Source organism: Colobus angolensis, unplaced genomic scaffold (genome assembly GCF_000951035.1).
Source record: "Colobus angolensis palliatus isolate OR3802 unplaced genomic scaffold, Cang.pa_1.0 Scaffold5, whole genome shotgun sequence".
Lineage (NCBI taxonomy): Eukaryota > Metazoa > Chordata > Mammalia > Primates > Cercopithecidae > Colobus > Colobus angolensis.
This window is the reverse complement of record NW_012118487.1, coordinates 32,567,134-32,590,155: the sequence shown is the minus strand read 5'-3', so window position 1 is coordinate 32,590,155 and position 23,022 is coordinate 32,567,134.

Sequence of the window (23,022 nt, the reverse complement as noted above, 5' to 3'; positions counted from 1 at the left end):
TATAGGAAAATCATAACCAAAGCAAATATTCCATAGGTTACTACAATCCAGTGTTTATGTGAAATAATGATCTATTGGACCAAGATTCTGGAAATTTTTACTTTTACCTGGTTATAAACTCATGCATTTTAGAGACAATTGCAATGTGAAATAGCAAGATAAATTTTCCAGAAAATAAATGTTTCTATTTTGAGCTGATTCATCTTCGTAATTTTAACTTTCTAATTAATGGATTCCAATTACTTGCTAACTCTTTTATATTAATCATTTATTGTCTAGTGATGGAAAGATTGCAGATTACTAAAAGGATAAAAATTATAAAATTATATTGAATCAGAGAAAATATATCCTGCTTACTGGTTTATCCTGACCAAAAAAAAAAAAAGCTCATGATTACACATTGCTTTAATTAAACATTTTATTTGAGTTAACTCTAAATTCACATGCAGTTGATAAAAAAAATTATACAGAGAAATCTCTATACCCTTCAGTTTTTCCCAAGGGTAACATCTTGCATAGCTATAGTACAGAATTATCACCAGGAAAATGACAGTGCCATCCATTAACCTTATTCAATTTCACTAGTTCTACATGCACTAATTTGTATGTGTTTGTGTGCCTCATTCCATTTTATTTTCGTCACAGATATAGATTCATTTAACAACCGTCACCATCAAGACCCTTGACAGTTCCATCAGCACAAGAATCCTATGACGGTTACACACTCTTCCATCTGTTCCTTTCCACCTTTCTCAGTCCCTAGCAGTAACTAATACATTTTCTATGTCTATAATTTTGTCATTTCAAGAATTTTCCACAAATGAAACCTCATAGTATGCATAAACTTTTGAGAGTAGCTATTTTCAGATGGCATAATCCCCTTGAGATCCATTGAAGCAGTTGTATGTGCCACTTGTTTGTTCTTTTTTGTTGCTGAGTAGTAATCCATAGTGTGAATGTTTTTTAATAATTCACCCACTGAAGTCTATCTAGGTTGTTTCCAGTTGGGGGCTACTATGAATAAAGTTTCTACGAATGTGTGTACCTGAATTTCTGTGAACATAAATTTTCATTTCTTTGGGATAAATGTACAGGGTCAAATTGCTGGGTCATGTGGTAAGTGCAGATTTAGTTTTCCAAGAAATTATAAAACTCTTTTCTAGAGTGTTTATATTACTTTACATTCTCATCAGCAATAAATGAGTGGTCTGGTTTCTTTGCAGTCTCACCAGCATTTGACATTATCACTATTTTTTGAGCCATTTTAGTAAGCATATAGGGATGTCTACTAAGTGTGGTTTTAAATGTTCATTTCCCCAATGGCTAATCAGCTTTTCATGTGCTTGTTTACCATGTGTATTTTTTTTTTTCAGAGAAATAACTATTTATGTCTTTTGCCTACTTTCAAACTGGAGTACTTGGTGGTGGTGGTGCTGGTGTTTCATGTTGGATTTTGAGAGTTTTTATATGTTTTAGATACAAGGCTTTTGTCAGGTATGTGATTTTCAAATATTTTGACCCCTTATGTAGCTCATGTTTTCTTCCTCCTGACATGATCTTTCACAGAGGATAAGTTGTTATTTTTTTATTTTTATTTTGAAGAGGTCTATTTTATCTTTATTTCCTTTTATGAATCTTTTTTTTTCTTGGGTGTCAAAACTGATACCTTTTCTCCTAGTCCTAAGTCTGAAATATTTTCACTCATTTTTTTTCTAAAAGTTTGAATTTGAAGTTTATCTTCTATCTTTAGTTACTTTCTGTAAAGAGTGTACAATTTGGTTGAGGTTCATATTTTTGCCCATGGATGTTCAATTGCTCGGGCAATGGATATTGAAAAGACTACACTTCCTTCACTGAATTGTTTTGCACCTTTGTCAAAATTAGCTGAGAGTATTTGTATGGGTCTATACATGAGTTCTCTATTCTGTTCCATTGATCTATGTGTCTGTCCTTCTGTCCCTCTGCTAACACTAAACTGTCTTGATTCTTGGCATACATGGCTTTTTTTTTTTTTTTTTTCAAATCCCTTTTACCTTTATAGCAAAGAGAACAATTCATGTCACCCTCTTATCTATCTATATTGGTTGGTTAGGGACAAAAAGGAAGAAATGAATCTTTTAAAATGTAGAGGGTATTTAGCAGAACTTGTTTCCAATTAGAAAAGGATTGAGATTGCTCATATCTTAGGAAATTATTTCCCTATTGCTTTCTATCTCTTTGGTGTTCTTGTTTATCCACAATGTGTTATATTCTCCATTTTATAGATGACAAAATTAAAGTTCTTTGAGGTTCCCACAGGATATAGTAGGACCAATATCTTGCTTAGAAGCCAATTCAGCTTGGTTCCAAAGTTTGGAATTTTATCCACTATGTTATACTACTTATGACATCTCAGAGTCCAGTGCCTTTCAGACCAACAGCTCTTACATATATATGGGAGATTTTTGAAAGTCTACATCAGTGTCTACTGGTAATGTTACAAAAGAATTGTCAGGTGGAAAATAGTCTTATTAATTTAATTATGAAATACTCGTTGAGTACTTATAGACCATGCCCTTGACCTAATGGAGCTTACATTTTGCGGGAGAAGCAAACAAACACACAAGCAAGCAAGTCTCTCTGTATATTTACATTTATATTTTTATATGTATTCTCCAAATCTCCTACCCACAGTTCTACAATTCAAGAAGTTTTGAAAACCAAAGATTCTTTTATAACTTATTTGTTGGCAAAAACTTGCCTTGAACTGACATAAAGCTATCTATAGACTTTATTTATCCCACTTAAAAGTAATTACTAGTAATGAATTTTATTGTAAATCAGTGGCTGAGGCCAAGTGTGTTCGGGGGAGGGGGATTACATAATATACAGTAAATGTCCTATATTATCTTTCTATAATTTGGGAAGAAAATGTCTTATTCTGGAAGCACATTTATTCTCAAAGGTTTAGGATAAAGGAATGTAAACTTGTATTATTAAATGCAGGAGGAGTAGGTGCTACAATGAAAACTAGAGTAATGAAGGAGAATACTGTTTGAGATAGGGCACCAGAGAAGGCCTGTCTGAGGATGTGTCACCTTAGAGAGATGCAGAGGAGAGCTAAGCTATGGAGAAGGAGCATCCCAGGTAAAGAAAACAAACAAACAAACAAACAAACAAAAACAGATGTAACGACACCTAGACAAGAATACCGTGCTTGAGGAGTTAGAAACAGCAAAGACACTGAGCCTGGAGTGGAGTGAACATGGTAGAACACAGTAGGAGGTAGATTTGGACTTTCAGTCCATATCACCTTAGTCAAAGAGCAAAATTATCCACGTGTTTTCCCTTTTGTTCACTGTGAACAAAAAATATCTGAGACAGGTCTCAATCAGTTTAGAAGTTTATTTTGCCAAGGTTAAGGACATGCTTCTGACACATCCTCAGGAGGTCCTGAGACCATGTGCCCAGGGTACTGGTTTTATATGTTTTAGGGAGACATAAGACATTCATCAGTGCATGTAAGATGTACATTGGTTTTGTCCAGAAAGGTGGGACAACTCAAAGCAAAGGGGATCAGGGGTTCCAGGTCATAGCCAGATTCAAAGATTTTCTCATTTGCAATTGGTTTAAAGAGTTTATTTAAAGACTTAGAATCAATAAAGGGATTGTCTGGGTTAAGATAAGAGACGGTGGAGACCAAGGTTCTTATTATGCAGATGAAGCCTCCAAGTAGCAGGCTTCAGAGAGAATAGATTTTAAAACTTTATTATCAGACTTATTAAGTACCAGACTTTTAGTTAATTCTCCCCTGGATCAGGAAAAAGACGTGGAAAGAAAAAGGAATTCTCTTCAGATTTTAGATTTTCCCCTATAAGAGACAGCTTTGCAGGGCCGTTTTCAAAATATGTTGAAAAAATATATACTTTGGGGTAAAACGCTTTTCTTTCCTTCAGGGTCTGCTATTTATCATGTTGGTATCATATTGCTACAAAGAGTCTGCTTTGTCAGTCATAAGGTCTCTGTTTTAATGTTAATGCTGGTCAGATGTAACTGAATTCCAAAGAGAGGAGAGTATAATGAGGCATGTATAACTCCCCCGTCCCATCATGGCCTGAACTAGTGTTTCAGGTTAAATTTGTAATGCCCTTGACCACGAGGAGGACACCATTTAGTTGATTGGGGAGCTTAGGATTTTATGTTTGGTTTATGTCATAATTGCTTGTATTCTCTTTCAGTCATTTCTCTGTGTCTCAGTTATAATCTCTAATATGGTTTGAGGCTTGCAAACACCTTGCTATTATTTTTTAATTCTCTGGCACTGACTTAGCTTGTAAAACATCAAGAAGAGTTCTAAATCTTCCATAAAAAAGGCAGTGATTATACTTACATATTGGTACATTGAGCTAGAATATATGTAATAACACCTTAATATGTTATTTGAAGGCCTTAAGAAAACAAAGATTATTTTCAAACGCAGTATTATAATATTTTTAATTTAAGAAACATTCTTAAGATAAAATCAAAGTTATTATTCAAAATTATTGAATTGGCCTCTTTTCTTTTCTTCTTATTAAATCATTTTAAAGGCTGCCATCTTAGAAAGACAGATTTTTGCCAGTTCAATTACACTTGCTGGGTACTATTCTGTATCAGTTAACCAGCTGCTTTTCATGGGATGCCCAAGTCCTTATTAAAGATGAAGATCTATAGTCGCTTATTAAGTGAATTCATATCCAAGAAGGATAAAATGTTATTTCAAACAAAATACAGGTAGATTTAATGTAGAAGGATCAAATTCGATGCTGGAGACAGAATAATCTATTGACCACAAAGTCTAATCCTCTCTGATATGTCTATAGTTTCTTTATTCTAATGCCAATGTGGAGATCTTCTTCTATCCCAATGTCATGTGTATTTGACCCAGCCTGGAGGTATTAATATTGCTTTAATGTGAAAAGAAATAAGTAAATAAATAATTACTTCTCTGGTGCTGACACCATCTAACTATAGTAAATTATAAATCCACATCCCTCTGTGACCATCCTGCACCCCCAGGGTTTCCTCAAATTACTTCCAGAACTTTTCAGAGAAGCCTCACATATAGTTGCAAGTCCTTTCAGCCTCCACTGTCTACTGAGTTCTATAGCGCCTGCAAAGCTGGGCTTTGTTGCAGTTTTATCCTTTGAGGGCTCTAAGTTCTATTCAAAGGAATGGCCTCAGTAAGCTATAGCTGAATCCACTGCTGGAGGTGGTATCTCCTGCTATGAATAACCGAAGTGCTGACACTCCTGTGCGATGGTGAGCCCATTCTTTCTTGCTATATTTACACATGACCTGTGAAAATGCCTCTTTGAACATCCAACATCTCACAGAGACTTTATGAGTTAACATATTTTTAAGTTTAACTTTGTCACACAGACATTTCTTTCTCTTTTTGACAGAACTCATAGGATTAAAAAAAACTGAGTGTATTAATTTGCAAGGGTTGTCATCACAAAGTATCACAAACTGACTACTTTAAAAAATAGAAATGTGTTTGCAGTTCTGGAGGGTATTAGTCCAAGACCAAGGTGTCAGCAAAGTCAGTTCCTTCTAAAGCCTCTGTCCTCGGCTTGTAGAAAGTCTGTCTTCATGTTTACATGAAGTGCTCTCTCTGTGTGTCTGTGTCTCCTCATAAAAAAACCAGTCATACCAGATTAGAGCCCACCCTAATAACCTCATTTGACCTTGAAGGGGTTAACAGCTCACCAGAGTGATATGAAGATTACTTTAACTTAAGAATGTCTAAACAATTAGCAGCCACATAAAGAAACATCATCTAAACTTAGCAGAGACTCCCCAAATACAGCTGCCATTGACCCCCTCCAAAGTAGTTTCCTATTTGAGGGCTAGAATGGTTAATTCTACGTGGCAATTTAACGGGGCCAAGAGGTGCCCAGATTAAACATTGTTTCTTGGTACTTCTATGAGGGTGTTTCCAGGTGACATTAGTATTTGAATCAGTGGTCTCAGTAGACAGACCTCCCTAAGGTGGGAAAGCATCATCCAATTTATCGAGGAAGGCAGAGGAAGGAAGAATTTGACCCCTTCGCTTCCTACCACATACTTGATCTGGGACATCAGTCTTCTCTTACCCTTGGACCAGGATTTACACCATTGGTTTCCCTGGTCTTAGACCTTCAGACTTGGACTGAAATTACACTGACAACTTTCCTACTATGTGGGCCAATTATCTCATAATAAATCTCTTCATATATGTATATATTATATATACATATAGATATGTATATGTAATTGTTATTAATAATATATCAATATATATTTTTGGTTCTGTTTCTCTGGAGAACCCTGATACAGGAGAATACTGGACCTTGGCAGCAGGAAGTATAAATTACACTGTTGTAAAACTCCCCTCCACTTCAGGCTGAGATTTCAGCCTGGAAGAACACTGCCATTTCTATTTGCATCATAAAGCTCAACAGGACTTTCCATACTTCCCCACTGAAACCCAAGACACTGGCGAGAGCTGCTTACCCTCCTTTTGTTTAGCTATTATATAGACCTATACCTCCAGCTATTCACTGAGTCACTCATTACTGTGTGTTCCTATATATGTATGAACTAAACCTGTCTTTTCTCCTCTTAGTATGTCTGTTAATTCACAGGTTCTGATCATCTGAACTTAGGTTGACAGAAAGATTTTTCTTCCAGTAATCTTAACTACCTCTTTAAAGGCCTAATCTCTAAATATACGTTCACATTCTGAAGGTACTATGGGTTAGGATTTTAATATAGATATTTGGGGACACTATTTAACCCAAAATACTGAGCTATAAATTTCTCCAAATCACCCCTTCTCTCTGATATTAGGAAATCAGTCTTAGAAAGAGCTTATGTGTCTCATTTCTTTACTCAGAAGTTCTCAAACAATTATGTCAAGCATCCCTTGAAGAAACTAACCTGCTTGCCCACTGGATATGTCTAGGTGTGTCTGATCCTAGTGGTGAAGGTCAGCAGAATGGAAATTCAAGCTGGGATGTATACTGTGTTCTCTAAACTACCTAATATAAACCAAATATGTAAAGTGTGGAGTTGAGAAAATATTCTCAAATGGTCAATAATTTAGAGCAACATTCCCTATTTTGCTTCAAGTATCCACATAGAGACACCCAAAAAATGAGTCTAGGTGATTATCCTGGGCTCTGAACATTAGTTGATGAACAACTGAAGAGAAATAGAAGATCCCACAAATAGGTGTTAAGAGAGGACTATGACATTGCTAACACAGCTGAATCTAGAATAAAAATTAATCAGTTCATGTTCTGCAAGCAGTAGTAGTTCTAGAAGCCTTGACCCTGGTTACCTCACAAAGCAACGAACTTGCAGATAAAGTGCTGATGGGATTTTCAAACACAAAAGATTTGGGGAGAATTCACCAGAGACTGTTTTTCTTAATGAGTCCATTCCTTGCCCAGACCACCTCCCTCACTGTGCTGATGCAATAAGGTGTATTCCTTGGCATCTGATAATTGTCATTAAGTCAGTCTTTTGGGGAGCCATTTATGATAGGTCACAACAAATTTGAGTATTATGTGCTTTTCATATAGATGCATTTCTTAAATGGAAAAAAGTCTCAAATGAGCATTGATGGATTTATTTAAAGCACATTAATTTGGCTATTGACCTTATGAGGCAGTATTTTTCAACTGTCACATTTATTTTAAAACCTAAAAGCTGTATGTGTTAGTACATTCTTGCATTGCTCTAAGGAAATACCTCAGACTGGGTAATTTATTGGAAAAAAAAAAAACACAGGTTTAATTGGCTCACAGGTTCTGCAGGCTGTACAGAAAGCATGGTGGGGAAGGCCTCAGGAAACTTACAATTATGACAGAAGGCAAAGAAGAAGTAGGCACATCTTACATGGCCAGGGCAGGAGGAAGTGGGTGGGAGTGGGGGTAGTACCAGACACTTTTAAAGAATTGATCTCATAAAACTCTATCACAAGAACAGCACCAAAAGAGGAAGTTGTTCCCCATGATCCTACAGGGTCATACCTCTAACACTGGGGATTACAATTCAACTTGAGATTTGGTCAGGGACACAGATCCAAACTGTATCATTCTGCCCCAGCCCCTCCCAAATCTTGTATTCTTCTCACATTGCAAATTGCAATCATGCCTTCCCAGCAACCCCTCAAAGTCTTAACTCATTCCAGCTTTAACTGAAAAGTTAAAAGTCCAAAGTCTCATCTGAGACAACACAAGTCCCTTCCTCCTATGAGCCTATAAAATCAAAAACAAGTTAGTTACTTCTAAAATACAATGAGGGTACGAGCACTGGGTAAACCCAGCAGTTCTAAATGGGAGAAATTGCCCAAAACAAAGGGACAACAGGCCCTGTGCAAGTTCCAAACCCAGCAGGGAAGTTACGAAATTTTAAAACTTCAAAATAATTTTTATTGACTCCATGTCCCATATCCTGAGCAGGCTTGCATAAGGGGTGGGCTCTCAAAATCTTGGGCAGCTCTGCTCCTGTGACTTTGCAAGGTTCAGCCTCCACAGGTGATCTCAAGGGTTGGTGTTAAGTGCCTAAGACTCATTCAGGTGCAGGGTGAGAGCTGCCAGTAGATCCCCCATTCTGAGGTCTGGAGGATAGTAGTCCTCTTCTCACAACTCCACTAGGCAGTACCCAAGTGGGGGCTTTGTGTGGGGGTGCCAATCTCACATTTCCCATCTTCACTGTTCTAGTAGAGGTTCTCTATCAGGGCTCCATCCCTGCAGCAGACTTCTGCCTGGATATCCAGGTTTTTTCATATGTCCTCTGAAATCTAGGCAGAGGCTCCCAAGCCTCAACTCTTGCATTCTAAGCACCTGCAGGCTTAATACCACATGGAAACTGCCAAGACTTACAGGTTGCATCCTCTGAAGGAGCAGCCCAAGCGATATCTGGGGACCTTTTAGCCATGGCTGGAGCTGGAGCAGCTGGAATGCAGGGAGTAGTGTCCTAAGGCTCAAGGCAGCAGGGACTAGGTCCTGAGCTATGAAACCATTCTTTCCTCCTAGGCCTCTGGATCTGTGATGGGATGGGCTGCCTTCAGGGTCTCTGAAATGCCTTGGAGGCCTTTTTCTCGTTGTCTTGGCTATCAGCATTTGATGACTCCTTACTTATGCAAATTTCTGCAGCCTACTTGAATTCCTCCTGAGAAAATGGGTTTTTCTTTTCTACCACATGGCCAGCCTACAAATTTTCCAGGCTTTTATGTTCTGCTTCCCTTTTAAATATAATTTCCAGTCTCAAGTCATTTATACATGAGCATAGGTTGTTAGAGGTAGCCAGGGCACATCTTGAATGCTTTGCTGCTTAGAAATTTCTCCCACCAGATACCCTAAATCATCACTCTCAAGTTCAAACTTCCACAGATCTGTAGAATAGGGGCACAGTAAAGCCAGGCTCTTTATTAATGCATTAGAAAAGTGACCTTTGCTTCAGTTGCCAGTAAGTTCCTCATTCCATCTGAGACCTCATCAGCCTGGAGTTCAATGTGCATTTTGGTCAAAACCATGCAACAAGTCTCTAGGAAGTTCTAAACTTTTCCTCATCTCCCTGTCTTCCTCTGAGTCCTCCACACTCTTCCAACCTCTTCCCATTACCCAGTTCCAAAGCCACTTCCACATTTGCAGTTATCTTTGTAGCAATGCCCCACTGTTGTTACTAATATTGTGTATCAGTCTGTTCTCACATTGCTATAAGGAAATACCTGAGACTGGGTAATTTATAAAGAAAAGAGGCTTAATTGACTCATGATTCTCCAGGTTGTACAAAAAGCATAGCTGTGGAGGCCTCAGGAAACTTACAATTATAGTGAAAGGTGAAGGGGAAGCAGGCATATCTTAAATGGCCAGAGCAGGAGTAAGGCAGGGGAGGTGCCACACACTTTTAAACAACCAGATCAGAACAGCACCAAAAAGGGAAGTCTGCCCTCATGATCCATACACCTCCCACTAGTCCCCACCTCCAACACTGGGGATCACAATTCAGCATGAGATTTGGTGAGGAACACAAATCTAAACCATGTCACTGTACCCAGCCATCTTCTCAGCCTTGTGCCACCCTGTTAGTTAATATGCCATAAGAAGTCATAGAAGAGTTTTCATATTTCCTAATGACATTTAACTATACTATCCATACTGCCAACAGTGAAAAGGTTTTTGATGATAATGAGAAAGTACAAACAAATTATTCTTTTCTTCATTTAAAGCAATTCTTTATATACTCATAAACTCACTTATTTGAGGCTTTGGTTTACATGGTTCTGTGCTAGCAAGCAGAGATGGTTTAAATTATACTTCTTCAATAAGTCATCTACACTCTTTAAAGTTTTAATATAGAATGTCTAATGCTATACTGTAGATGATTGTTAATTTGTGTCTCTTCATAAATAATGTGAAAGTAACTTTGGAAAGAGCGTACTACAAGAAACCGATTTAAGGAACAGTATGAATTTCTTTATTACAAATATTCAGATATTCTGAAGAGTATATTAGGTTCCCATATGTTTATATGAGAACAAGACCCAGGTCCATTTCTTTTATTATTCTTATCTTTTGGTTTGCCAAAGGTGCATGACAAATAATAAATGTTTAAGAATCAATTGTGAATGATGAATGAAGATAATATGACATACTTGAACATGGGATCAAGGAGATGGCCAAGTTAATACTTGACACAATGCTCAGCCTTATGATAGGCCCTGTGCAGGACACAGAAGATGTCCAAAGTGTGGTCTCTGTTCATGCAGACTTCTAAAGGTCTATGATTTAATATCCAAATATTTTAATTCATTTGCTAATCATTAAACAGTTAATATAGGCAATGAAAAAATTGTAACAACAAGAGTGAGAAGGAAAAGAATCAGCCAGGTATTTATTGAACACTTCACACATGCCAGTCATTGTTCTAAGCCATTAATTTGTCTTATTATTTGCAATGATCCTGAGCTAAGTATCATTATTGTTCCCATCTTAGAGATGTGTAAAATAGAGTAGTTTTTCTCCTCAAGATGTATGGAATAAAATATAACAAGTTCAAAGTAGAAGGTATTATTTTATCAAAATCTACAAATTATATTAGTTTTGTAATATAGTATTACCAATATAGTATTACCAATTACATTAACAACTTTGCCAGGTTTTTTTTGTTGTTTTTCTTTTGTTGTTTTGTTTTGTTGTTTTTTTTTTGAGACAGTCTTACTCTGTTACCCAGGCTGGAGTGCCATGGTGCAATCTCAGCTCACTGTGACCTCCACCTCCCAGGTTCAAGTGATTCTCCTGCCTCAGCCCCCCAAGTAGCTGGGATTACAAGTGCCCACCACGATATCTGGCTAATTTTCATGTTTTTAATAGAGACACAGTATTTTTAGTTTCACCATATTGGTCAGACTGGTCTCAAACTCCTGACCTCAAATTATCTGCCTGCCTTGGCTTCCCAAAGTGCTGGGATTACAGGCTTGAGCCACTGCACCTGGCCCAACCTTGCCAGTTTTTAAACAAATATTTCTAATATAAAAAAACACTTTGTAACTATCTAAGATTCTGATAGACATCTTATTTACAGTGCACAAAATTTTACAAAATTATTAACATTCACAGAAAAAAACAAATACAGAAAATCTAAAACTATTACCATGTGTAGAACTAACGGAATCAAAATTAATTTCTATGTATGAGAACAGAAAAAAATGCAGCATACAATGGAAAATATGTTTATCCTAAGAATACTATGAAATTCTTTCAAATATAATATTGTAATGAAGAGATGCCTTTTTAGTCTCTTACTGATAATTAATTTTCAGTTAATATAATATTTACTTTTACATACCCTGGAGCCACAACTTAATTCACATATCAAATCCAATTGTGAAATTCTAAACATTGAGAAAGAATCTTTAATTTTGTTAAAACTGAAAGAAAACGTGAAAAATATTTCTAGCACCACCATAATCTTGATAAAATAACCTTAAAAAAGTTGAAAACACAAAAATATTAGATTCTATTCCCAGTAAAATCAATGCTGGTAATTATTTTTTCATTCAGGTATCCATTTAACAAGTGATTATTTAGTGCTTACTATGTGTTAGGCATGCAGCTAGGCATTTTTTAGTGAAAATTGATAGGAATTCAATTTCTAATTATGTGAATAATTATGAACAATCAGAAAGTACAGAATTTTTAAATGACTTGAGATTAAAATCTTTATTTCTTAATTTATTCATTTTTTGTGTGCCCACTTAACAAAGATACATTTTAAAATATAAAGTGACTTTCTTGCCATTAAAATGATTAAAATCATGGCAAGAAGAAATTTTATCCAGCCTTGCATACAACGTTGAAGACTTAGTCTATGATGATTTAGATACACCACACTGCCCTAGTAAATGTAATGAAGTCATTAATTACATTGTGTAAAGCATCTAGAAGATAAAGCTCAGCATCACTAGTCATAAAAGAAATAAAAATTATAACAATAGTTATCTTAACCTGCCAAATGCTAGAGGATTAGAAATGCTGGAACAACTAAGAATATGAAGACACAGGCATGGTAATAAAAAGTGCTGGTAGGCATACAATCTACTTACTAGATTTTTTTTTTTTCAACAAGTAGTCATGTGACAAATTCTGGCCAATAAGATATAAACAGAAGTATTGTATATGACTTCCAGGAAAATTCTGACATCTTGTATTATTAGTGTTAGTAACCATTTAATATATCAAAAGAGGTTTTGAAGAATAAATAGAAATAAATAAAGATAAATAAATAAGAAAATAAAATAGTTTAAAGTACAGAATTTTCTGTATTACAAATAGCTGGAGAATCAAAAATATTTATATTTGCTTATATAAGACAAAAATGAAGTATGTGCATTTTCTGTGCTGTTTCCTTTGTTAAATAATATAAATATTCTCCAATAGCATTGAGTTTATAATGACTAATATGAAATGATGGAACACTCCAACACCGATATTTGATGAATACAATCTCAAGTCTACCTGCTGGGAATACAGGACCTATGCAAAGAGTTCTCAGTCCCTCACTGCCTAAGAACAATGGGAACAGGGCAAGGAAATTCTATGAGTTCCTTGAGGTTCAAATTACAGCAAAACTTACTTCAAGTGGTTTAAGCAGTAAGAACACATGCTATTTTGTATAACAAAAAACCTGGAGGTAGATTGTTCCAACGTAGGTTAAATTAATAGCCCAAAAAAGTCAAAAGTTCTAGCTCAAAGTTTTGTGATCCGCTGAGCTTTTTCTTCCTGCTCTGAAGATGACTGCAGCTTCTCTGATCATCAGGGCCTCACATAATAATCTCCAAAGGCAGAAACAGAAACACTGTCTCAGGAATCCTCACAATGCTTCACTTTAAATTCCTCTAGGCAAGATGCCCTTGCCTGAACTAATCACTGGCAAGTACAGTGAATTGTCTTGATTGGCTTAAGCCATATTGTACACCAGCTTGGAGACCAAAGAGGGGCCCAAAAAGATTGTGGATGCTGAATAGCTATTAAAAATCACTTTGGTTTAATAATAAGATAAAGACAGAAAATACAGCTGTGGAATTGGCAAATACATGGTCTTTCACACTAAATGCTGATATAAAGAGTAGAAATAGGCTCACTAAAATTTCTCCCAAGTCCATGTAAATATTTTGTATACAAATTGTTTTTAAAAAGGTTTATGAATTTTTTCTATGACAGAATAGAAATACAAAAAGATAAGGACTAAATGTATGTATTTCACAGTTAACATTAATAAATCATCATATACTATAAAACGTATTGGAACATGATAAAAATTTTAAAACCAACAATTATAAGAGTATTGACAATTTTAATGATACTCATTTATGTAATGGAAAGCAAAATTGCAAAGTCATTTTAGATAGACTTTTTGTGAACTGCTGCAATAAACATGTATCTTCTATGAATGTTAATGCTATCATTTCTTGTTCTGGAAAGGACAAATAATTCATGCAAAATGTTCAGCTAAGTAACATTTTATGGATGCTGTTTCTGCCAGAGTCTAAGTCTGTCTCTCTGGGAGAAAGTAAAGATGTCTGGAAATGCGATGAGGTGCACCAGGCTCAGCTCACCTCGGTGCTCAGTTTCAACAGAGGGACTGGTGGTAGGAACAATTGCTCTAAGTTTTCAACAATAATAAAACTCAGGTAATGTACAAGAACATTTAAAGACCAACATGTTGAAAAACATATGAAGGCTTTTGAATCAGTTATTAAGAATATAAAGTAGTGTATGATTTTATGAGGATTCACTTGAAAGATGTGTTTAATTCATTGCTTCTCATATCTAAAGATATCTTAGTAATAATCTATTCAGTCTCTTCAATGTACTAATGAATACATGGAGGACCAGAAATATCAAAGATTTATCAAGACCACATAGTTAATGGGTAGAAGAATCAAGAAAAAAACCCAGGTGTTGTGATTACTAGTTCATGTTTTCCTACTTGGGTCTGTTATTCCAATCATTTTAATAATCTTACTTCTTTTCATTAACAATGCAAAAATTAAAGATAACAAAATATAAACAGTATTGCATTAAAAATGAAACACTCTTCACCTAGTTGTTTATAACAGCTTCATTTATAATTGCCAAAACTTGAAAGTAAACAAGATGTCCTTTGGTAAGTGAATGAAAAAGTAAACTATGGTATATCCAAGCAATGATTTGTTATTCATTACTAAAATTAAGTGAGCTATCAAACCATTGAAAATACATGAAGGAAACTTAAATGAACACTCTTAAGTTACTGAATCCAATCTGAAAAGACTACAAACTATACGATTCCAACTATATGAGATTCTTGAAAAGACAAAACTGTGGAGTTATCAAAGAGATCTGTGGTTGCCAGAGGTTAGGGGGCAAAGAGAGATGAACAGGAGGGGCAAAAAAGATTTTGGAGCAGTAAAAATACTCTGTTTGATGCTACAGTGGTGGATAATGTCATTATAGATTTGTCCAAACCCAAAGAATGTACAACACCAACAGTGTACCCTAATGTATCCTATGGACTCTGAGTGATAATGATGTGCCAGTGTAGGCTCATCAGTTATAGCAAATGTATCATTCTGGTGGGGGATGTTGATAATGGGGGAGGGTGTGTACGTGTGGGGGCAGAGCTATATGAAAAATATCTGTATCTCCAATTTTGCTGTGAGCCTAAAACTGTTCTAAAAGAAAAAGTTTTAGGAAAAAAAAAGCATTCTTTATTTTCAAAGAAAAGCAACCATAAATAATGTTGGAAAAATGAAAAATTATATTTTAGGTAGGTACTGTGTCTGAGACAGACTAATATTTTCATGAATGTTTATTAACAGTGACATTTTATTTTTAAAACTTCAATTTTTATTTTTAAATAAAAAGTATTATGTTATTAACAAAATTATAAATTATTAAATTTAAAACATTTTTAAATTTTTAAAATTAATTTTTTGTGTTTTTAAATTAAATTGTATTAATCAAAAACTATTTGTACATATTAAATAAAATTGAACATATGTATATCTATCATAAATCTCACAATTCAATAAGACTCCCCTTTTTGTTAATAACAGTAGTATGGTTATCACTTAATGAGTTCCAACCAAATGCCATGTTCTTCATATACACTAAAGTTATATCATTAGTATATTTACTTCACCTCCAGTCAAATTTTAGCTAAGACTAAATGACATTATGTTCCAGGAACTTTCCTAAGTACTTTACATATATTTACTTAATCCTCTCAATTACTTGTGAGGTTGGTATTATTAGTATCCCTATGAATATTAATGATTACAGGGTGGTCTTAGTAGCACCAAGCCTCATATCCTCTCAGAAAAAGTGCAAAGCATGGAAGAAAGGAGAAGCTTCTTGTGAGAAATTCCTGGAAGTCTTCTCTTCAGCTCCTATGAGCTAGCAGTGGAGCTGGTGTAAGGAGAGTGGAGAAAGCAAGGGTGTGGGAGGTGGGTTCTGCCAGTAAGGAACGGGGAGAAGAGGAACACCCATAGGGCAAGTACAACTAGATCAGTAGCTATTGCTTCATAACAAACCACTCCTAAAACAGTTATTTAAAACCATCCATTATTTCTAAAGGTGCCATAGGTCACCTGACCTGGGTCAGGTTCTGGTATCTTGGCTGGGATCACTAGCTCATTTGTATTCCATTGCTGGATCAGTTTTTGTAAACCTAGTAGAGAACTACTGGTAGTCCTGGATCAATCTCCTTTGGAGCATTTCTCTTTTTTCTTCTTTTTCCATTTTCATCCTTTGGTGGTAGAGCCAGATATTGAGGTCACTATGTCGCTATGAGGTTCAGAATCCTGACTACCTCATAGTAGCAATTCTGGGTGAAGTACATGTTAAAGAGGAAGCACATCTTTAGTTTCCAGTAACTGGCATTTGGTTATGGGGTGGCTGTTTTTCTACGTGGAACAAGCAGGGTCCCAGTTCAAGTTTCTGCTGCATATCTAATAATCTTGAGGCGTTTATGAAGGACTCCTTTGAAAGTTCTCTACTGAGTTTCCTTAAGGAATTGGAATATGTAAGTAAATTACTGTCCAGAATGGAGGAATACTACACTAATCACAATGAATAGACAGTGGATTTCTTATGAAATTCATATCATTTGAAGGAAAAAGGTTGATAAGTCTACCACATAATGTATTTACTTTTGGAATTTTTACTCACTTCTTCAGTCCATTGTATCTGCCATGCTTTAGAACATGGTCATGGCTCTTATTGGGGTTATCCTCATCTTTATTCCTGAGCAGTCTCCACCTTATATCAATAGTCTCCAAAACTATTGATATAGTTTTGATTAAGTTTTACCACTGATACGGCTCCGATGAGTGGAGGAACACCAGGACTCTTGTTTCCTGTGAATTAGATAAAACAACATGGACACACGTGGAGTGGTTTTAAGGAGCAGAGAATTCACTAGGCAAGAAAGAAAAGAGAGGGCAGAAGGAAGAGGCTAGCCTTACACAGACAGAAGGTAGGGGGCTCCAAAGTTGAAAGAGGAAACCCCAAGTGCCACAGATACCAGCCAGTAGGCTGGAGAAGGTGGTGTTTGATTTGCATAGAGCTCAGGCAATTAGTTTGACTGGGCATGTCATTTATGAAGCCAGTGGGAAAAGTTGGCCCTCCCACCCCAGCCTTTTAATATGCAAATCTAGGGCACCATGATATTCTACAAATGGGGGGGTATGTGGAGGCAGCCATGTTGCCCAGAATATGTGGGGCAGGGCAAGGGCAAGAAGGCAAAGGGAATGGCCATGTTTGGGTGGACCCGGTTTCTAATGGCCTGCATTTGCTTATCAAAGGTTGCTGGCCTGGCTCTAGAGCTGCTTTAAAAATGAAAACTTTCAAGGACCCATTTTCCTCTCTATCTGCCTAAAATAATTACTTAACTCCTACCACACCACTAGGCATGGAAATAATTTGGAGGTGGAGACATTGGCAAATTCGAATACATTCAGTTAACTTCCCTTCCTTGTAGATATGAGATAACTGACCCTTGAAAAGTGAAGAAAAGTGATTTGTCTGAGATTGAACAGCCAAACACTGAGAGTCCAATCCCTTTGGACCTGTTTTCTCACCTATAAAATAGGTGAGAGCATATCCTAGGAACATCCTGTCTTTGGCAAACAGTACAAAAGGAGAATTTGATAAACAAACACATTTATCTTCATGAATATCTGATCTTACTGGTATTTACACTCTGGACATATACTTCAGTCTGGGGAGAAGAGAAGGACACTGTAGAGATAATCTAACAGGAAAGAGCAAGTAAAAGTCTTATAACTTGCATGATTTAATTTTTATCAAGAGTGAAGAAATGATTTATGTCAGGACAGGTGGGAGTTTGGTGGGGAGAGTGAGGATATTGCAGCCACGAGAAGCTTGCTCTTGGATATATGCTGTTCTGATTGGAAATTATATTTTCTCCATGTAGTAGCCATCGCTAGTAACTGCTTACCTACTTATGACTTTTAGTGAACAGAACCTGATTAAAATATACCCTCCTATATAGCCTCATATTATCTTTATAATAAATTGCCATTGAAAACTACTCAGAAGATAGTTAATGTATTTTAAAGATAATAAGTATTTGGGAATCTGGATGAAGTTTTAGTTTTAAATGTAATATCTTCTGAGAAAAGATAACTGATTCTTGGTCATCATTTCAGTGATCTGAAAGAATCAATGCTCTTGTATTCACCCAACAGGAGACAAATTGTGAATCCAAATGATAGACTATAAAAACAAGCAAGGACCTTAGAAATTATCCAGGCTCAAACCCCTGCTTTTAATGATAAGAAATTAGGCTCAGAGAAGAACATAATATACAGGAACAATTTCACAGATTGCTGTTTGCTTCTTTTTCATTTATTAACCTATTCAATACTTGCTGTGTCTCAGCATTGTTGGCTGACAGAGATATAATCATAAATAAAACCCCAGAATAGCACAAAAGCATGTTCACAATGCCTTCCTGACTTCTTCCAGGCTTATATTCCTCCACTCCCCAGGCTCTCAGCCTCACTGAAAACCTCAGACACATACTGTTCTTTCCAACCTCTCTGTCTTTGTTCATGTTTCTGGTCCTTTTAAAATAGTTGATTACAATCGCTAATACAAGTACATGGTAGAAAAATCGCAGAGGTATAAAAGGACAAATAAAATGAAAAATCACCTCTCTCTTTTGTCTGTGTTTCCTAGTCACTCACTTCCCCTTCCCAGAGATAACCACTGTTTCTAATTGTGTATTGTCATGGAGTTAGTTAATGGATATGTAAATATATATGTATATGTAATTGGTAGTCTTTTTTTCTCACCAAATGTTAACATGTTCTACATGTTGTTCAGTACCTTATATTTTTGAGCTTAAATGTGTGTGTTTTCTTCTAAATTTGATAGTAATTTTTTTAGATTAATAAGGTCTCTCTTCACCTGGGCTTTGGTATACTCAGATGATTTTTAACTCAGCCTGGGTCCTCTCTTAAATTATATTCTTTAAATTATATATAAATTATATTCTTTAATTCAATTTAAGTCAATTACTTTAAATCTTTAATTCAATTACTAATTCAATATATTCAATTAATTCATGTTGTCATTCAAAGTCTTCAGAGCCTGTTTACCTGCAATCTGTAACCTGATTTCATGCCACTGTCCAACTCACACCTTCATATCACTCAGCCTGTTTCCTCATTTCCCCTTGAATGCTGATGCATATTCCTGCTTCTGAGACTCTGCTAGTTGTGTTTCTCACAGCATTCCCTTCTTCTCCCTCAGTACTACATTCTTTGAGACTTAATCCTCACCTCCTCCATGAAGCCTTCACAGCTGTTCCCACCCACATTTGTCTCTTCCTCTTTCATATTCCAGTTCCACTTTGATATAATCACATACTATCCTTTATTTCAACTCAGTGGCACTCAGCCATTACTCAGAGTGTTGTAAGCTATATTTTTCCGGCAAGTTAATGTTTACAGAAATCATGTAGCCTCTTTGGACCTATTTTCTCACCTATAAATTGAGAAAAGCAGTATGATGTACAGCAAGTTCATGGAATTTGGAGTCTGCTAGACTAGGGTTATATTCCAAAGTTTGCATCATATTCCATCCCTTAGGCCTATTAGAAAATTGCTCTAAACTCTTTTTTAAAATCTTCAAAATGTAAATAACTCCTTACTCAGCACTGTTGGAGGATCTAATAGAATAAGTGATGCTCTTAACACACAATAAATGCCACTCTTTGCATGTATAGCATTTAGTCAAGTGATACCAATGTGGATGTCTCCAATAAATATTTTACTGAGTATTGACTATGTGTGCAAGACGTTGTATTGGGCACTAAGGTATGAAGATTTACATGCTTAGTACCAGGACCTGGAACATGGAAGGTACCCAGAAAATGTTGATTCAACTCCTGGATAAGAAAAAGTCCCTCAAATGCAGGATCCAATGTGTTAGAACACGGACATGTGCGTTTGTTTTTTTCAAAAGTCTATAAAATTAAAAACTTCTAAACTTATCACTAAGGGTTGCTTTAAAATTTAACATTATATTTTGAGGAAATTATGAACCTCAATGTAGAAATACAAAGCATTCAAAATATGTAAATAATAATTGTTCTTATCTTATGTAGATGTAAATCAATCTCTAAGGTATTTAGGACAAGTTACATGAGAGTCCAAAAGAATTGCCAAGGCCCTGAGTAGGGAGTGTGGTTCTCATATTCAAAGAACATAAAAAAGACTAGTGTCGCTGGGGCAAGTTAAGTGAGATATGAAATGAAACTAAAGAGGATTGTGGCCCTGTCTTCCAGTTTCTACGGGAATTAGGAGTCTAATTTCAAGAATGGCTTATTCCAAGTTGTAAAACTACCTCCTATCTTGAAGATAGGATAAAATTTACTTTTTCTTTTGGTAAGGCTAGTTAGCAAGCACAGGTGGCCAATGATCCTCTCCTGACACAGCTTTTATACACTTTCCAACTCTTTGTTTTAGAGAAGTTGAACACCAGGCCTTTCTCCTCTATTGCAATAACATTGAATAAAGTCTTTCTTACCTATGTAACTTTGCATTTGTCATTTTTTCTTTGACACAGTGATGATGTTAAGAAGTGGTGGGATCACTGGATATATTTTGAAGACAGGATTTTCTGATAAATTAGATGTAGACTGTGAGAAAAATAGAAGACTCAAGAATGATGTCAGGCCAGGTGCAGTGGCTCATACCTGTAATCCCAGCCCTTTGGGAGGCTGAGGTGGGCAGATCACTTTAGGCCAGGAGATCAAGACCAGCATGGCCAACATGGCAAAACCCCGTCTCTACTAAAAATATAAAAAATTAGCCAGTCGTGGTGGCATGAACCTGTAGTCCCAGCTACTTGGGAGACTAAGGTGGGAGAATTACTTGAGCTCAGGAGTGAGCTGAGATCGCTCCACTGCACTCCATTCTGGGCAATGGAGTGAGAACCTGTCTCAAAAGAAAAAAAAAAGAATATTGTCAAAGGAGTCCATGAACAAATGGATAAATAGAGTTGTCATTGACTGGATGGAGAACACTGTGGTTACGGCATATGGGTGTGGTGGGTTGGGAAGTTCTGTTTTGAATATGTTGAGTTTGAAATGTCTTTTAGACTATATGATAGGCATTTAACTATCGAATGTATGAATTTGGAGTTAAGAAGGTTGGTCAGAACTAAATATATAATTGTGGGTGTTGTTATGGTTTGAATGTCCGTCCCCTCCAAACTCATGTTGAAACTTAATTCCCTATGTGGCAATATTGAGAGGTGGGACTTTTAAGAGGTAATTGGGTCATGAGGGCAGAGCCCTCCTGAATAAATGAATCTATTCATGGATTAATAGATTAATGAGTTATCACAAGATTGGGACTGGTGCCTTTATAAGCAGAGGGAGGAGAGACTTCAGTTAGCACACTCGGTCCCCTCACCATGTGATGCTCTGCACTGCCTTGGGCCTGTGCAGAGAGTCCCCACCAGCAAGAAGGTTCTCACCAGATGTGGGCTCTCAACCCTGAACTTCTCAGTCTCCATAACTGTTAAAAATCAATTGCTTCATATATATATCATTATACATATATAATGATATATATATAGCAATTGATGTGTGTGTGTGTGTGTGTGTGTGTGTGTAAATTGCCCAGTTTCAGGTATTCTATTATAACCAACAGAAAACAGACTAGGACAGGCATCTTCAAAATACAAAACACGTATCAAACCAATGCCTGGGTATAAAGAGTGTGGCTAGAGAGGAGAAGACTAAGGATTGAACCCTGAGCCACTACATCAGAGAACTTCCAAAGAGACTGAGAAGGCATGGCTTCGGGGTCAGAAAATCCAAGAGTGCTGCCTTGGGAGCCAACAGAAGAAAAGGTTTCCAGAAGGGAATGATCCTCTCAGACAAATGCTGTTGATAAAGTTAAATGTGAGCTGAGAGTTGGTCACAGGATTCAGCAACTTGGAGGTCACGGGTGATCTTAACTAGTGCCATTTCAATGGAGTGATGGGAACAGAAACTGGACTGGAGTAAGTGAAGAAGAGTAGGAGGTGGGGCTTGGAGAAACTGAGTCTGGTGAGGAGTTTGGGGTGCAAAATTGAATAGAGGGATGTGTCAGTAATTAGAGAGAGAAGAGGGGTAAGTTTTTGTTTCAGGTTTGTTTGTATATTAGGGATGACAGAAATAAAAGCACAGTTGTACAGATGGGAAGGATACAGTAGAGAAGAGTGTTTTGATGTTTTGATGGCATAGAAGAAAGACAGAGGAGACAACTGTTAGAATGAGGCATGATGTCCCTGAGTAGGAGAGATGAAAGTAAATCCAGGGTCTAGTGTACCAGATCAGGAATTAGCCAAGTGATGAGATGCATCATATTTCCACCAGGGGAGGCAGACATTTCACTTCAAAAACAGAAAGGAAGGCAAAATATGTGGGCACAAAAGCTGGCATGAATGGGGGATGTGGTAAAGGAGGTTTATGAAAATTCTCATCTGATTGCTTTTAAATTACATTTTATGGCTTTTCAAACATCCGGTGAACTTTAATATCTGTTATGAAGCAGTAATAAGGAGATTTTCATCTATAATGTGAGTTGTAGAACACTTTGAAAAGTGAAGTCTGTCTCCAAAGATAATTAAATCTGCCCTTAATTTTAATGACACATCTGTGACGTTTTGGTGGATCTTTTTCTTTCAAGCCAATAACAAAATAGCAGTCATACAATTTAAGTATTATTTTCTAACATTTCTATTTATTACTTTTATATTGTTTGAATTTTTATTGTTACTCTTTCCACTGCAGTGACAAAAAAAGAGGTTATTCTTACCTTATCTATATACAGCTACATTTTGACATTTGGATTTTTTTTTTATTATTATTATACTTTAAGTTGTAGGGTACATGTGCATAACATGCAGGTTTGTTACATATGTATACTTGTGCCATGTTGGT